Source organism: Macaca nemestrina, chromosome 12 (genome assembly GCF_043159975.1).
Source record: "Macaca nemestrina isolate mMacNem1 chromosome 12, mMacNem.hap1, whole genome shotgun sequence".
Taxonomy (NCBI): domain Eukaryota; kingdom Metazoa; phylum Chordata; class Mammalia; order Primates; family Cercopithecidae; genus Macaca; species Macaca nemestrina.
In genome coordinates, this window is record NC_092136.1 from 91266226 (window position 1) to 91283959 (window position 17734).

Sequence of the window (17734 nt, forward strand, 5' to 3'; positions counted from 1 at the left end):
TAGGAAAGGTTGGGGGAAATTAAATTTAAAGGTGGAACTTGAGGCAAACTCTAAAAGCTATAGAGAAACAAAGACTGAGAGAAGAATGTGTTTTGGCTGAAAAATTCAGAGGAAATGATTTGCCAGCCAATTTTCAATCAAGGCATGGCAAACAACTGCTAGCTTGAGTTCTCAACTTGGTTTTAAAATGATAGCTCTCCTTTCTGTCAGTAATTCTAATCTGAAATTAGTTCATAATGACAATTAACTTGATACTTCAGTCAGTTTCATAAAATGCCAACCACTTCCTCTAACAATTGTTTCTTTCTAATCTCTATACCCTCTTACTAAAAAATCTGTTCATGTACTCTTATTATAAGTCAGTTTTCATTATACCTGCTGAGAGATACTAAGATTCATGACTCTAAACCTCTGGTATTGACTGATTAGAACACAGTTGGGGCCAAGCCAAACAAAACAGATTATCTTTGTCCTGGATTCTTAAGGGGTTTAAAACAGGGATTCCATGTAATAATTGTGTCGGGGATAACCATATGTCCACCAAAGGGGAGAAAGTAACCTCTCGAGACAAGGAAAAGAATGAAGCAGGCATGCAAAGAGAAGCAGAGATAAGAAACCATGTACTCTCAAAAACAGAGAGAAGGTAACCATTGTGGCGCTGTCTTCCTTCAGGCATATGAGAGATTCATTTTTCTCTTGGAACCTGTGCTTGAGCCCGTTTGTATATTTCCTTTTGTTCCCCATTTAAGTAATCATTCCACCACACTAGGCCTGTAATCTCTTCATCCTACCACCTTTTTATTACCTCTCAATTCTCTTGGTTTCCTCTCATTTCACTCTCTGTTCTGCATAAATTTCAAGGTCAATCATTAAAAGTGAACTCCTGGCTGATGTTCTCACAGTGTCTTTTACCTCTCCAACTTTGCCTTTCTCTAACTTTGCCACACTAATTTTGCTGAAACTTAAGCCCTCTTTAAATCCAAATATTTAGCTATTCCATGTTTATATCATGCAGATAAAAGTGGCTAGATAAAAACTTAGAGATATTCCATATGAACCTATTTGAATATAGTGACCTCTGCTATCAAGTGAGCCTTAATGCTGCCTGATGACCTAATTACATTATATGAAATTCTTTCTCCATTCATTCTTCTGCCTTGAGTTCCAGAATCACATATCTATCTTCCCTACTCAATATCTCCTATTTCTTGCCATAAAATGAAGATCTCTTTTACACCTCTCTTTTGTAGTCTACATTCATTTTATTAGCAAAATCTTTTACAAATCAAAACATAAACTGAACGCCAGCAGCTCACTAGTTTCCATTGCTCTGAACTGCCATCATTTCTTGCCAGAATTACTGAAATGGCTTCCTCACTTGTCCCTCTGTTTATGCCTTTGCCCTGTGAAGTTTATTCTCAGCAGCCTTAAGAGTGATACTCTTTAAATATAAGTCAGATGATGGCAATATTTGTCTTAAGACCCTGCAGTATTTCTTCATTGTGTTCACAGTAAAATTCAATGTACTTCTATTAACCTACAAGCTTTTTTGTGACCCAGATCTTGTCACTTCTTTGACCTCATTCCCTACCACTCACTCTCCCAGGTATTCAGCTCCAACCATGCTACAGCACTGCTGCTGCTTCTGGATCCTATCAGACATTCACCTGCCTCATGTTTATTACATTTGCTTTTCTCTCTGACTAGACTTGCCTTCCCCTAGATATCTAAATGGGTGACCTCCGCACCTACAGAATTTTGGTCAAATGTCTTTTCTCAGAGACTACTTCCTACCAATGTTTCCTAAATTAGAAGTAGGTTTGCCAACCATTCCGATTTGCCTCAGAGTACCCCTATTTTAGCATAAAAAGTTTCACACCCCAGTAACAACCTCAGTTCCAGGCAAACCATGAGAGTTGGTCACTTTAATAGCAGTCACCCTCATTCATCCATCCTTCTGCTATCCACTTCCCTTTTTTTTCTTTTTTTTCCATAGCACATTTCACCATTTTATGTACCAAATATTTATTTGCCTATCCCATTCTGTCATTGTAGTTTCCACATAAGTAGAGCTTTTAGTATGTTTTGTCTACTTTTGTATTCCCTGCAACTGAGAATAGTACCTGTAATACACCTTAAATATTCAAAATATTATTTTAAATGAATAAACAGGTAATTGAATAAAAGAAGAAATAGTTCCCATAATTCCCTGTGTTTGATTAAATTTGGTTAATTAGCTGTATCTTCCTTGCAACCAAATAAACTCTCAGATTCTAACAACCTCCTTTGTTTGGAGCCAGAACCTAAATTTGTTCTTATGTCTCTGCTATCAGTGCCCAACTTCTCTGGACCAAATATCTCTTTAGCTTTGGTTCAGTTTATCTTTGACCCCTTCTCCATGAAGAGATTTCCCATCGCACAACCAAGACCTGAGCAATTACATGGCAGTGAATAGATAAGACTTACTCAAACGGGAAAGAGAGAGAGATTATTATAGGATGATTGTGTCCCCCCAGATTCATATGCTGGAGTCCTAGCCCCCAATACCTCAAAATGTGATTGTCTCTGTAGATAGGACCTTTAAGAGATAATTAAGGTAAAGTGAGGAGCTCATATGAGTAGGCTATAATCCAATGTGACTAGTGTCCTTATAAGAAGGGGAGATTTGGTCACAGACTCAAAGAAACCTATATGAAGACAACAGAAAGGGAATGGCCATCTATAAGCCAAGAAGGGAGTCCTTAATAGAAACCAACCTGGCTGACACCTTGATATCAAACATCCAGAAATGTGAAAACATAAAATTCTGTTGTTGAAGCCACCCAGTCTATACATTGTTTTAGCAGCCATTGTAAATCAATACAGGTACTCGACCGGAAACAGTGGCTTGGAAGAAACATAGGTATATAGGTTCTAAAAGTAGAAAATCCAAGGCTAAATCTTACCAGTGATATTTTCACACTGTGATACACAGAAGTCTCCAGATATATTTAAAGCACAGTTTGGCTAGTAGAATAAGAGATTTGACATCTCAAGAATTGGTTCAAGTCCTGGTTCTGTGTTTTCGTAACCATTCAGAGTTAATAATCTACTTTAATCTTTATTTCTTTTTCATTTATCATATCACAATAGTGAAGTAACACCACCAATGTTCAGAGTTGTTGAGAATATCAGATATGGCACTTAATTAAAAAAGGCTTAACACAAATATTGAAAGCAACTATGATAACAATAATAATAGGTACCAATGTATGGATTTTTTAAATTGTTAAGTGTCATTTAATTTCTATGCCAGTGTTTGATTAATAACCATAGTGATGCTTTAATAAATAATTTGTTTTGTTTGAAAGCATCTAGGCCAGGCGCGGTGGCTCAAGCCTGTAATCCCTGCACTTCGGGAGGCCGAGACGGGCAGATCATGAGGTCAGGAGATCGAGACCATCCTGGCTAACATGGTGAAATCCCGTCTCTACTAAAAAATACAAAAAACTTAGCTTAGGTCTCTCCTTCTCCTCTTATGAAGCCACTAATGTCCCATTCTCATGACCTCATCTAATCCTAATTACTCCCTAAGAGTCCCACCTCTCAAATAGCATAGTCAGACTACCCTCTTAATACTTTTACAATGAGGATTAAGTTTCAACATGAGCTTCAGAAGGGACAAACATTTAAACCATGGAACTGATCATACCAACTGTTAGCAATGAGGTAGAGCAACACAAACTCTGATGTACCGATGGTGGGAATGTAACATGTATAACCACTTTGGAAACTTGCTAGTTTCATGGTGTATTCATATGTCGAAACATATCAAATGACACACTTCAATAGATTCTCTTTGTTATATGTCAACTATACCTCAATAAAGCTGTAAAATGTATTTTTGAAAGATTATTTTGCTGGTATTTATATTCTCTAACTCCTAAAAAGCTTGAAAAACAAAAGTGTTACCATTGCATTCCCCTCCTCCATCTTTTACTAAAACAACAGTAACAACAACCACCCCCAAATTTGAATAAAACAGATAAGAAGACAAAAACCCAATTTATTCTATTTCAAAAATTTATTTTATAAATCATGTCTGCTTATGCCAATATTGTTTTAGATGCAACAAATTAAGTTATTAGGCATTGTTATTTTTACTTAACCAGACATGCCTCCTTAACCTTGGACTTCTCAGCCTCCAGAAGTGTAAGAAATAAATTTATTTTCTGTGTAAATTACCCAGTCTCAAATATTCAGTTATACCAACAGAATACAGACTAAGTCAGTCTTTTGAATTAAAGCGGGTATATTCTAGTGGGTGTATTTCATTGTCATGTTAATTTGCATTTCCCAGTTACCAATGATGTTGAGCATCTTTCCCTGTGCTTATTTGTTATCAATATATTTTCTTTGGTGAAATCTCTTCAAGTTTTTTGCCCATTTTTTATTGGATTGTTAGTCTTATTAAGATGTAAGAGTTCATATATACTAAATAAAAGTTCTGTGTCAGATAAAAAAAAAAAATACAAAAAACTAGCCGGGCGCGGTGGCGGGCGCCTGTAGTCCCGGTTACTCAGGAGGCTGAGGCGGGAGAATGGCGTAAACCCGGGAGGCGGAGCTTGCAGTGAGCTGAGATCTGGCCACTGCACTCCAGCCTGGGCGACAGAGCGAGACTCTGTCTCCAAAAAAAAAAAAAAAAAAAGCATCTAAATTAGTTCTATTCAGGCATTATCTCTAGCTTCTACTCATTAATAACAGGATAAATATTTAAATGTTTTATTAAACACCTAGTAAATTAACTCACCTGTAAGTGTGCAGCAATCTGAATTTATAGGATAGAAAATCAACAGAACAGAGTTCTGTGGTTATACCTAGCCAGGTCAGATCTAATTTTATAAAATCAATTGTGAATTTAAACTTCTTCAATGGACTTAAACATACATTCCTACTTTCGCCCAGGTTTATGTTGATGTCCAGTTGTTATTGTATTAATTTTACAGAAATAAAAAAACTAAAAAACAGAAGGGTTTAGTCATTTGTGTACCAAGGTCTCACTGTTAGAACCCAAATCCCAGATTTCTTCTCTTGTTCCCTTACCAATAGAATCATTCTAAAAAATCTTTGCTTTGGAATTTTCTTTCAGACTCTATATTTTTCTACTGATATTTTATTGCATCATTTTTTCTTTTTATCTCATCTGTCTTGCATTACTCCTGTCAATTCCAACATTTGATTCTATTATTTAATTCATACTAAGTGGATGAGAGAAAAGGCATTAATTATACATAAAAAAGATCTGAACTGTAGAAGTGTGGAAGGTAAGAGAAAGGAATAACCTGGCATTTGCCAGATATTAAATTATATTCTTTACATGTGTTACATCACCTTTACTTCCAAAAGAACCACAGAGTAGGTGTCCTTTTCATCAACTTGTTCTTGCTGTCTCTCAGAAAGTAAGCTTCCGAGAAGTTAAAAAGTAGTAAGAGATGAAACAGGCATTTCCATCAGATCAGAGTGACTCCTAAGACTACATTCTACCTACTACACTAAGCTCCCACTTGAGTAAAATGTTACTACATCTCACCTATCCTAGTTTCTTGTGTGCTTCCTTTGGCAGCATGTACCCTCCTAGGAACTCCTTTCTAAGCCTTTAAGTCTTTCCAAGTCAACATTCTTTCAGAAGAGATTAGTTACTCTGGGATCCTCGATGCTCCCTTCTAATGTCCCCTGCTGAGTTCTCTGAAGTTAGTCTCACATCCGTATATTTCCACTAGTAAACCTTTTATCTCTTTTGCTCTGTGGCATCAGATCTTCGGGGCAAGCTTGGTGGACCCATTCAACTACTCCCCCACAGTGTAAAATAACCATTTATATCAGTTTCTTTCTTTTCTTCTTAGCTTTATAACAGCTCTATGCTCTTAATTAAAAATATATATATTAGTACCTTAAGTTACTTAATCATTGCTCTTATCTTTACTTTCCTGTCAGCCCTAAAGCTCCTTGAAGCATCAGTATTTACTCGATCCCAAATAAATCATTGGTTTGTAAAATGTGAGGCTATATTTTTAACTGTTTTCCAATTTTGTCCACGGATTCCGTTATTCTATTCTGCAAATGTAATTTAAGTTGTTTTATATATCTTTACCCTAAATGTATCCAGTTATCTCCTCCTTCATTAATCATACTCAACAGAGGTTTTCTAAAAAGTGGCAAAAACAGGAAGAAATACAACCTCTCAAATAGCAGTAGTGTTTCCATTCTACAGATAAATTCATGTATTGCATTAAACTTCCAGAGATAAGTTAAACAATAGTTTTGGCCTTAAGGAGTTCAAATCTATTATGCAAGACAAATCATTACACAGAATATGGAGAGGAAATAGAATGGCTATCACAGACAAGCTGCTTTAGGAGCACATTGGGGAAACACAACTCTGCCCAGATCATTTTTATGAGACTTCACAAAAATAATGACTTTAGTACAGTCATTAAAGATAAAATAAGAAGCAGAGAGAAAGTCAGAAAAAGGTGTTTTTCTAAGATTCATTTGGGATATAGCACAGGTTTTCTGTTGGATGGGAGGAAGTACAAGGTTTGGATTCAAAGAGATGGAATTCCAGCTCAATTAATTACTGTACAACCTGAAAATTTTGAAAAACTACTTAATCTCTACACCATGATTTCCTCATTTAAAAAAGAGTGATTTGTTCTACTTTATTGAGTTAATATTGAAGATTAATCAAGGAAATATGTATTAAGGTTTCAATATATAATAGTATTCATCCAAAGATGAATTCTTCCCCCAGGACCAAAGATGAGTTCTTCCCCCCCAGGACCAAATGCAACGAACAGCTCCCCTGGAGTATAAGAGCCCAGAAGTGAGAAATCATGCAGAGCTGAGTCTTCTATGCATTAGTACTGCAGTGTGAGAGGCAGAGCCAGAGGGTTGTAGTCCTATGGGCAAAGATTGGGAATCTGGACTCTTTCCTTAGCTGATGGACTTTGAGGAAGTTATTCGTCTCCTCTAAACCCTGTTCCTCATTTATAAAGTATGAATCTCAACAGAATTGTCATAGTTATTATTATTATGCGAGAATACACACACACACACAGATATATATAAATTCAAGCACAAAGAAATACTTTTCCCTACCTACAAATGTTCTCTATCTTTTCATTACTTCAGCTTAGTTTCCCTTTTGTATACTTGTAGTAATAAACCTCTCTACTTTTCAGTATTTCACCCAGCATTTCCTTATGTATACAGATAAATTTCGAGGAAAGCTTTCTTTGGCCGATGGCCTTCCAGGTTTCACCTGCTCACCATTTATGTTTGATCCTCCTATCTATTTGAACTACCAACTGATTTATCACACATGCAGCCGTTACACTGAAATAAGATCAGCAGGACAAGAACTTTGTACACTTTCGTTGCATTCTATAAATCCACATCTTAGTTTAGTATCCCAAATAAAAAGCCAGATATGGGTATTTTAGGGCAAAATGAAAATACAGTCACATGTAGTTTTTATTTGAATTTGTTTCTAGACTTTACCTGTTACTTGGTACAATTTGTTCAAAGCATGTCTGAATAAATAATATTCTAAAAATTCACTAAACATGTACAAGTCTTCCTTTGAGCTGAATTCTCCAATTGTAATATGAGGATAATGATACCATGAGGTCCTCAAAATCAGGGGCTATGCCTTCTATATATTTATATTGTCATAACCCAGAAGATCATAGATGAATATTAGGCAACCCATATAGAGGCAAAATAACATTTGCTGAATTACTTATACACATCTAGGGGTTGCCCTGTAGTTTAAATTAAAAAAAAAAACTAACATTAATTTAAAATTTCAAAATAACCACTATTGTAAGTATTTTACATATGTTGTCCCAAATGTTAAATAAATGTTTGAAATAATACTGTTATTATCACCTTTTTATAAGTTAAAAATACTTTAAAATCATATAATGATTTTCCCAAGTTTCCACTGTTAGTGCCAGAGTCAAGATCTAAACCAAAAACTGACAGGAAAGAAACTGCAAAATTTAATCATGATGCTAAATGGCAAATGAGATAATAAAACTAAATTATTAATGCCCAAATTTAGAGCTCCATCCCAGACTTCTCCCCAGAATTTCAGATTTACATATTGACTCATCATTTCCACTTAGTTATTTAAAATACATCTCAGAATAACATGTCCCAGAGTGAACCCTTGCCATTATCACATTCACATCAGCTCCTCTTCTGGTGAATAACATTCCAACCTCCCCACCGTTCAGGTGGAAAATGTGGATTTGTCACTTTCCTCTCTCATCCTATATCCAAGTCATCAGCAACTCCAAATAGCTTTACCTTCAAAATATTTCCTTATTTTGATTACTTTGCATAATTTTACCACTACTGCCCTAGTTCAATCTACCTTTTTTTTTTATAACCTACTGCCATAGTTTTCTGGTCTTTTTGCTTTTTCCCTTACTTCCCTGCACTATAATATATTATCCATTAAATAGGTATAAAGATCCCATCAAATTAGAAATGAATACCCTCACTAATTCCATTCTAATGGGATACCATGAAGCATTAAAAAGGAATGAAAATATCTCTATATACTGAAAATAATCTGCAAGATACAGGGTTAAGCGAGAAAAGTGAAGTACAGACTAGTATTTATAGTATTATGAAGGTGGCGTGGATATTTGTATGTGCTTCCTTCAATTTCAAAAAGAACAATTGTTGTATAAATGAACAAAAAGTTACCCAAAGCAAGACCAGAGATCAGGATGGAAATATCAGTGACAGAAACCAAATTGCTCTACATATACTTTGTTATATTTATTTGACTTTGGAAAAATCTAAATGTTGCACAATTTCAAAATTAAAATTGCATCAAAAATTTTAAAAAGCAATCTGTAAGAGTGAGAGCAAATAGAAATCAATGAACCTAACTATCAAATTGGTGACATAATTACATAAAAAATAATTTTCCAAGTGACCTCAAAACACAGTATTTTGACTATGCATGCAAAGTGGAGCATATCCAAAGGACAGAGATGGGAATAAATCTCAAGTTTAACTCAGTCTCATTTGGAGTATTCATATTAGTATTTTATAACTAGTTTAAACATTATAGGATAAAGAAAAGTAGACAATACTTATATAATTTAGAAAAATTATTATCTACTTAAGAGGAAAGAGTTGTAAGTCTAAAATAAATAAGGTAGAAATCAACTATTTTACCTTTATTTTGACACAACATTTTGAATTGATTTTTTCTTTCCAAATATGTATTCTCTAATTCTAGCCCCTGAAAATACCAATAAGCGACATTGAAGCCACAGCAATGAATATGTCTGCTATCCCGACAGTGGTTTCTACCACTCCTCAGTAACAGGAACTCAGCTTGTTGGGAGAGCTGACTAATTCCTGGACGGGGTAGGAAATGTATGAGATGAGAAGAAGCACTTTGTTGTGCTAGAAAGTGTACAAGCTCAAAGATAAGTAAGATTACGTAAAAAAGATAAGAGTCAAACTAAAGGGATTCCCAGACAAAAGTGAACATTTTGAACACCAAAAACAGTAATGAATACAACAGATTGAAGCATATTGAATATATAAAATCCATGAATTCATATTAATATTCAAAAGAGACAGATACATATATTTGTCTCTTTTATATGTATATATATGTGTGTTTGTATATATATTTTATATATATATATATGTGTAGAGAGAGAGAGAGAGAGAAATACCATTGCTACCAAATAGGAAATACACTTCTTTCTCTGAAAATTCTCATTCAAGAAAAAAACTTCAGTATTTATCTTGCCTTTCTCAAGCAAAGTGTATTTAAGAGAAAAATAACACTTGATATTTAGAGAAAATTATTTTACATCTAATTCCCGCTGATAAATATGGAAAGAATGACAGAATTAGAAAATTGCCATTTAGTAAACACTAATGAAATAATTGATTCAGGCAAAAATTATTCCCTGGAACACACAGACCAATTGTAGGCACCCTAATAGTGGAGCAACCAAACACTCTGTGTCTCCTACTGTGATGTAATCTGTACTATAAAGCCTTTTTTCTTTTGAAAAACATCGAATCAATACCTCTCAGCTTACTTCTAGTATGCACAAATACAGACAAAGAAGCACCAACTCAAGGGATATCACAAAAAGTAAACAGACAAATCCTACATATGGGACAAGATGCATTTAAATAATCAATGACATGTTGAAAATATGATGGTGGAGGAGAGAGAGACACTTCCAAACTAAAAGAGATGTAAAAGAAACAATAATTGAATACAGTCTGGTTAACAAGTTTGAAACTTTAGTTCAATGTGGTAACATACTGTGCTTAAAAGAGAAATCTGAATATGGACTGAGTAGTAGATAACACTAAGGAAAGATTTATTGTGTTGAGTGGAATAATGACTTTGTGTCTATGTAAGAAAATGTCTATAATTTTTGGAGTTATAGTTTCACCAAGTACTAGTGATATGAGATCCGGGATTTTGATTTCAACAAAAACAAGGTAGAGGTGGTGGCTCACACCTGGAATCCCAGTACTTTGGGAGGCCAAGGCAGGTGGATCACTTGAGCCCAGAAGTTCAAGACCAGACTGGGCAACATGGCAAAACCCTGTCTCTGCAAAAACACAAAAATTAGCCAGGGTTAGTGGCACATGCCTGTAGTCCCTGCTACTTGGGAAGCTGAGGTAGGAGGATTGTTTCTGGGCAGGAGGATGAGGTTATAGTGAGCCATGATCACACCACTGCACTCCAGCCTCGTTGACAGAGCAAGACCCTGTCTCAAAATAATAATAAATTAAAAAATAAAAACAATAGAAAATAAAATATATAAAAATAAAATAACACAAAACCTGGGATGAATAAATTGTGAGCATGGTAAATTTTTAATAATTGTTAAATGTGTGTGATGGGTATATGTGTGTTTATTATACTATTCTCTCCACTTTTGTGCATATTTGAATATTTTCATATAAAATGTATAAAAATTCTGGAATATTAAATATTAAATGCTATCATCTACTTGCTCAAAACCCTCTGCTAACTTTGTGTTAGGATAAAAAGAAATCCCAAGTTCTTACTAAGTCTTGTATAATCTGGCCGTTGACTTCCTTTCTCACCTTCTCTCTCAAACTCCTTCACTGATTCTCCTTCCTCCAGCCACTCTGGTCTCCTCATTTTTCTTCAAACAATTGCCCATGGATTCATCTTTTTCATGCTTTCCTTTCTTACATGCTCTTCTCTTAGTGTATTGTTGATTAGACTTTATTCTGACCTTTATTCCAAAATCACCTCCTCAGTGCCCTTTCTCAGTTATCTTTCTAAACGTTGTGTCAAGCGATTATTTTGTATTTACTTAACAGCATCTGTTGTGAACCAGCACTGTAATATAGAGCATATTTGTTGCATTTTTTGTGTCTGTGTCTCCTACCAGAAGATACTGTCTATGAAGGTGGAAGATTAATCTGTTTTTCTAGCCACCCCATGGTCTGAAACTGTATACATTGCAGGTGCTACATACATATTAATTGAATTAATATGTGGATTTAAAAATATGCCAAATGCTTTTACATCATCAAATAAGAAGGAATGATTGTTTCTTAACAATGAATAACTCTGGAGATAATAATGTTTGAAAGGTTTCTCTGTCTGGGACAACGAACTATGCTCTAAAGAGGCTTTGCTCAACTCCAACTTTGACTTTTGAGGACAATCTTTAATTTTACCTGGCACTATTTACTATTTGTTCATTCAAACCTGGTCACATCAGGAGGGCATTCTGCTTCTAATAGTTACATTTTACTTCTTTTGAAAAGCAGAGAAACTGACATTTAAATAAGTTTAAATGAAATTGATAGCACATTTTTTTCCCCCAAATAAGGCACATTGGATTTGAAAGCAGATTTCCAGAGACCCCAGATCTATTTTGTTCCTTGTTTCTTTCTTTCTGTTTTTCATTGTCCTTCAGCTCCAAGGAATGATGTTACTGCTTCTTTTAAAAGACACCTAATCACTAACCAGATTTTCAGTACTGACAGGGTTAGGAATAGAAAAGGTGACACATTTTTGCCTGCGAAATAACAATGGCTCCCATTCAAGGAACCAGGTTAACGTCCTGAAAAACGGACATTGCATATTCTTGGGGTTTTTGGTATTCTAATATAAACGACATTCTGATTTAAAAGCAAACATATATTTTAAACAAAGTGAGTAGCATATTTTTGAGCCCTAGAATCAGTGCATGTCCCTTGATGCACACCATTCAAAGGGCTGCAGTTATATGTCAAGGCAGCTGGGAAACTGGACCTACAACATATAGTGTTCTTTCCAAAATGAAAAGATATTATAATAAAAATTGTGTGTGGCATTTAGAAGTTTTTTGTTAAGTAACCTAATGACTCTTGAAATAGATAGACCAGAAAGCTCAAGTAACAACGAATGAACAAACATAATCTCTTAGCTCCAACTGCTTGTAAGACCTGGTATTCCATACAGCACTATGATTGCTTTGCATTTCTCATCATTTGCCACATGCCCTATAAATCAATAGAAGAGATTTTCTGTAACAGGGGTTAAGAAACTTGCTCTCACCAATTGAATTACTCGATAAGAATCTATTCTTAAGCTATTATAAAACCAAGTTAATAACATTGACTAAATGACAACTGAATATGAGGCAACTTTGTGATTCATATTATTATAACCCACTTTTCTTTTGGGAAAAAAATGCTTCTCAGCTCCTTTTTTATATTCTCTGAGAAGATAATATTTTCTCAAATTAAAATGAATGAAAGATGTAGCTGTGACACTTCTCATTTTTTAAAATTAAATTGCCATATTGCTAGAGTTCTAATTCCCTCTAATTAAGTAACCATTAAAAAGATTGAAATTAACTATTCAAAAAATTCTAGCAGTTGTGAAACTGATTCTTTAATCTAGAGATCAGCACTAATGGCCATGTCATTACCATCATTTGTATTAATTTGCCATTTAAAATTAGAGGAATGTCCACTAAAGTTAAGTTCTGAGTAACACAGACCCTCCTTTATCTGCTACTATGAAAGTGACAGTTGGAATTGCAAAGAGTTTATCAATTTTCCTCTTTGAAAGCAGTTAGGATATGGTGCTTAAAGATTTTTATGGATTTTGGTGTCATCAAAGGTAGCACCAAAGTTATAAAAATATTTATTGGTCCACAAATAAATGTCTGTCTGTGATGATGCCAGTCAGCTTACCTGCCATAATTACCTAAAATCTGTTGACAATCTGCAAACTAGCATGGCCTACTCCCACAGCCGTTCAAGGCCACCTCATTCTTTGTGAATATAACCAAAGAGGGTGCACAAAAGGGTTCAGAGTCCCCAGCAAGATCAGGCTCTGTCTGGCAACAGTCAGAGATTGGAGAAAGGAAAGACACCAAGTGTTTCATCAAAGTCCTGATTTATCTTCTTTTGTATAACTTTATTCAGAAACAGATAAGCAAATGATTTAGTATGGATTATATAGCTGCATGGAAAAAACAGATTTTCAGTTCACTTTCATTGATTGTCAGTAGATCAGGAGATTTAAAATGGATTTACATGAATGTCTGCTGAAATGGTCAGTTGAGTTTGTAATCACGGACTGATACAGGATTGCTGCTTGTAATGAATTGAGGGGATTTCCTTTCTCATGTTCCAATATGTATTAATAATTCATATATAAAATCTAATGTAGTACTGTATAAGAGCTGGCTTTTAGAGTCAGACTGAGTTTGAATAGTGGTTCTACTACTTTCTAGTGGTGTGTCTTAGGACTCAATGTCTCTAAGCTCTAAGTTTTCTCATTTGCAAAATGGGCATTGTAAAAGTACCAATAACTATATCATTGTTGCAGAAATAAATTCATATAAATCTGTTAGCACAATAATTAGTATATAATTGCTCAATGAAATAGAGATTGTTTTTCTTTGTATATATAAAATATATCTGAGAAATACGTACGTCATATGTATTTATTCCCATATTTTTCTAATAGGTAGAAGGTGGGAAGAAATCCTGCCTTATTATCAAAAAGAAGTCCCATTGCATTCTCCTCCATAATGTCTTCATCAACTATCCCAGGGAGAAACAAACAATTATTGCATCTGCAAGAATTCTTAGATAGGATACATCACTTTTTTTCCTGGTAATACTTTACCTCCTTTACTTGTAGTTATGAGTCTCAGGGATATAGACCTTACTCTCACCTCCAGCAGTGGCTTAAGGGTAAATAAAACAAACTGAACATGAGATCTACCTTCTTACATTTGTAAGTGCATGATACATTATTATTGACTATAAGTACTATGTTGCACAGGGCGATCTCTGAAGCTTACTCACTGTTGTTTGAAAATATATGCCTGCTGATTCGTCACACCCATTTACTCCTTTTCCCGACCCTGACAACCATCGTTTCACTTTTTGATTCTATGATTTTGACTATCTTAGATACCTCATATGAGTGGAGTTACACCATCTTTGTCTTTCTACGACCAGTCTATTTTACTTAAAATAATGTCTTCAAGTTCCATCCATGTTGTCACAAATAGTATTCACAATCGTTATCCATTCATCCATCGAGGGACATTTAGGTTTTTTACACACCTTGGTTATTGTGAGTAGTGCTGCAATCAACATTGGAATGCTGCAATAAACAATAAAGATCTTCTTCAAGATCCTGATTTTTTTTTAATTCTGTTGCATAAATATCCAGAGATAGGATTGCTGGATCACATGGAGTTCTATCTTTAATTTTTCAAGGACCTATATATTGTGTTCCATAGTAACTACACCACTTTGCATTTCTATCAACAATGTTCAACAGTTCCAAATTCTTCACATTCTCACCAACATTTGCTTTTTTTTTTTTTTTTTTGTAATAGCCATCCAGATAGTCATGAAGTAATATCTCATTGTGGTTTTAACTTTCATTTCTCTGATCATTACTGACATTGAGAAAAAAATGTGTATACTGATTGGCCATTTGTATGTCTTTTTTGGAAAAATGTCTGTTCAAGCCCTTAGCCCATTTTTTTTATTCATCATTTTTATTTACTATTTAGTTGTAGAAGTTCCTTATATGTTTCACTCAGATTAAGCCTTTAGAAAATAGTTTGTAAGTATTTTCTTCCATTTGTAGGTTATGTTTTTATTCTGTTGAATGTTTCACTTGCTGTGCAGAGCTTTTTATTTTGATAGAGCCATTTATTTCTGTTTTTGTTGCCTGTATTTTCAGTGTCATATCCCTGAAGCTATTGCTAATACCAGTATAGTAAAGATTTCCCCTGTGTTTTCTTCTAGGAGTTTTATACTTTTGGTCTTTAACCTATGGTGAGATGATTTGTGTGCTAATGTTATTTAGGGTAACCCATTCCCCCTACTTAACATGTGAATCAAAAGTGACCACATGACCCATTTTCTGAAGCCTGTAAGGAAAGTTCCTTTGCTTCTAAAAGAATCATATGAAGAAATAAGCCCTTATTTTTCTAGATGGTGGTCTAGCCATCACACTTGTGGCCATCTTGTTCTCAGCCTGAGAATAAAGGCAACTCTGAGGACATTGCACAAAGATGTTTGTGTTAATTCAGTTCATCTGGCCTTGGTGTGCTCACTGACTGATGTCCAGAGGTTTCAGAGTGAATCAATAGTCAATTATTATACACTCAAATTCAGATTTTTGTAAAGCCTTCACACACCACAAATCAATTAATATTGAACACATCGTTGGTAATAAAAAAGGAGCTACCAAACTGCAGTGATGGCTCAGGGGTCCAGCATGCCAACAGAAGCGTCAAGTGTGACAGGAAATTCTTCTGACACCAATTCACAGGGAGTCATTTCTTCCAGAGCCTCTGATGGCAGATGCCAAGTTGGGAGAAGATTTCAGAGTTCTTAGGGTCAGAGACTCCAAAGGGGTCTTGGACAGGATCATGTCCTCCTTTCTGCTTTTAGGATTCTCTGCAGATATGTATATTCTCATTATCTTAGCCACCTTTCTGGATTTACTTTCTATCGGTTGTTTCAGGTCTTCTGTGGCACTGGGCAAGAGCAGATGTTATCTTATCATTTTGGTGCATTACATACGTGTTTACTGCTGTGAAGGGTAAACAACTTCACTGTGGGCCCAATGCCACTTGATATGAGTGACTCCATTTTGAGATATTAAGATCACAAATCATTGTGATATACTAAAGATTAAAATAAACAGAGTATTCAATGACATAAATAAGCTACTTGATATATCAGTCCTGGACCTCACCCTATCAAAGATAATGTGTCTCCTTATAATTTGTGTCCATTTCAGCTAGATTTTCTATTCTAATTTAAATATCAGTCATTTGGCACTTATCATATGCTGTCTTACATCTTTTTACTTATAACCTCTACCCCCTCCATCCTAACTGCCACCATCACTAGATTGTAAAATCTTTGGGAAAAGAAAATGGCATGATAAATACATATAGGCTTAGAAGTTGAATAGGTCTGGGTAAATGTCTCCTCTTCACCACTTTTATGATATAAAATCTTGAAAATGTTACATAAGCTTTCTAAGCCTCAGTTTTTTCATCTCTAAATTAGAGTGAAATAACATTCACTAAACAAATGTTTGTGAGCATTAGATGATGCAAAGGTAAAATGCCTACCAGTGTTTGGTCCTGAATTGGCACTGAAAAAAAATAGCACTTATGTTTTGCCTCCTCCCTTATAATTTTCACTTTTCCATGCCTCAATCCTCGTCGATACTCAAATGTTCCTTGCAGCTACCACTGCTCTTTCTAATTTTTACATAGAGTAGGACTGCAATAATTGCACTACTAATTTAAGAGCAACGTTCTGTGTGATATGTGAAGCTTCCTATCAATTAGGCCAGTGTGGTCCAGAGTAAGAATTCAGTTTCAAACATCTCAAATGTCATGTTCAGTTTTCTCGTTGTTTCTGAATGCTCCTAGCAATTAAGACCCAATTTCCATAATTTCTCCTTGGTGGAAATTTTTTCAGCTCCTTAATCTGCAATTCTCTTGCCTGCCTTGGAATTCTGGAGTGGCTACATTTCCAGTTACATACAACCTAGCAACTGTGTCTCAGTTAATTAGATATTTCTTAACATGTGCACAGCTTATATTCACAATTAGAAAAGTTTGAAGATGCATTTTCACTTTGCTTTCTATTTCCTGATTATATTTAGTACCAATGGATGATTTACTCAGCAATAATTGTTACATGTATAGAATGTTGCTGTTATCCTGTATTACATACTGAACTTCCTGTGTGGAAAGCAAGCTGGTAGAGTTGTTACTATTTAGTAAATGAAAAAATTGAGACAATAAGCAACTTCTACATGGTTTTACATCTAACTAGAATCCCAGGTGTTCACCTGAACTTGGTATTCTTGATAATGCATAGGCTGAGCTATACACATACCACGTTCCTATGCATCCTTTGTTCCCACTCCAAGAAGCATAACAGAATGCAATAAGAATGATGTTGAATCAGTTCTAATTATTTTCAGCCAATAATTCATAAACTGTAGCACTGTATTATTAAAAAGTTATTTATGACTTACAAGTGACTTCAACATGGCAATGTCCCACTGCACCTGTTTTGAAAACCACTGATCTAGAAAGTATGAGCAAGGGACATGTATTCATGTCATGAATTGGAAGGAGGTGCAAGGAGGTGC